Source organism: Castor canadensis, chromosome 10, assembly GCF_047511655.1.
Source record: "Castor canadensis chromosome 10, mCasCan1.hap1v2, whole genome shotgun sequence".
Classification (NCBI taxonomy): domain Eukaryota; kingdom Metazoa; phylum Chordata; class Mammalia; order Rodentia; family Castoridae; genus Castor; species Castor canadensis.
The window spans coordinates 5629206-5630599 of record NC_133395.1 but is presented as its reverse complement, the minus strand read 5'-3'; the positions used below and the strand labels follow the sequence as shown (position 1 = coordinate 5630599).

Below are 1394 nucleotides of genomic sequence, written 5' to 3'. Positions count from 1 at the left end.
TTCTTTCTCCTTCCTTCTTTCAAGTAAGCCATTTCCCCAACACAAATGGTGAGAGGTTTCTTTCTCTAGTTCTTTCTTTCTCCTTCCTTCCTTCCCACCTTCCTTCCTTTCTTTCTCTCCCTCCTTCTCTGTTTTTCTCTCTCTCCCTCTCTCCCTCCCTCCTTCTCTCTCTCTCTCTCTCTCTCTCTCTCTCAAAAATGCACTGTTGCTTATGAAGTTCCTACACAAAAGACACCAAATTTACCGTCATTAGTAAACTAGTGAGGGAAAAAAAGATATACCAAAATTTAAGGGTGGGAAAAGCTGCAAAGCATTTATTTATGCCTTTTTTTTCACACCACATTCACCAGCTGCCAAAAGTGAACAGGTGACAGAAAGGCTACAGTGGGAGATTTCTTAACCTTGTCCTTTTTCCACAGCCCTCTGGCTCAGGTAACAGTCAGCTCTGTCAGCAGGAAGGGCATATCAGGACACCTGCAAGCCTTCATTCACTCCTTCTCTTGCTTGTTCCTCTTTGTAATGATCTGAGTGTCTGACCCACATCCTTTTCCTTCCCTCTCAAGAACTTCTTTCAATATTTTTTGCAAAATAGGTCTCCTGGAAACAAATTCCTCGTGTGTTGGTTTATCTGAGGAAGTATTTATTTCTCCATCACTTTTGAAGAATCATTTTGCTAGATACAAAATTGTAGGTTAGTAGGTTTTTTTTCCTTTCAAAGCTTTTATTTTGGCAATACTGGGATTTTAAACTCAGGGCTTCATAATTGCTAAGCAAGGGCTTTTCTGCTTGAACCATACCTCCACCCCTTTCCATTCTGGTTATTTTGATAGGGTCTCACTTTTTGCCCAGACCAGTCTGGACCAGAACTCTCTTATGTTTCTCCTCAATATTTGGGATGACAGGTACATCCCACCTTGCCCAGCTTTTTTCTTTGGAGATGTGGTCTTGCAAACTTTTTTCCCTGGGCTGGTTTGGAACTGTGAACCTCCTGATCTTAGCCTCCTAAGTACCTAGGATTCAAAACATGAGCTTGGCTTCCATCTCTTAAAATGTGTATGCCCAGCACAGTTAGCTATCTTCAGTGCTGTGCCATTCCAACTTACATATGCTCACTGTCCTGAAAAAATGCTTCATTTCTCTTTCCAACTGTGTTAATTTCCTGTACCTAATTTATTTCCTGTGCAAAAATGTATCACAAACTGGATTGCCTCAGACCGTGATCCTCTTCATCTCAACCTCCTGAGTAGCTAGGATTGCAGGCATGAGCCACCAGTGCCTGGCTCCTTTCACAGCTTTGCCTGTTTCAGGCTACTTGTCTTGCTAGATTACTGAGTAGAGAGAGGTCTGGAATGCTACCTTTCCTGTTCCTCTGTGGGCACAGTGCCCTCCACTCC

The 1394-nt window shown here is 42.8% G+C and overlaps 1 non-coding gene across 1 annotated transcript; it reads right to left on the bottom strand.

Moving 5' to 3' along the window:
• Window positions 1-200: 200 nt before the first annotated feature.
• On the bottom strand, window positions 201-381 carry LOC141413199 (small nucleolar RNA SNORA13). Its single transcript, XR_012438007.1, has one exon. It is a non-coding gene; the product is annotated as a small nucleolar RNA SNORA13 (small nucleolar RNA).
• Window positions 382-1394: the final 1013 nt, after the last annotated feature.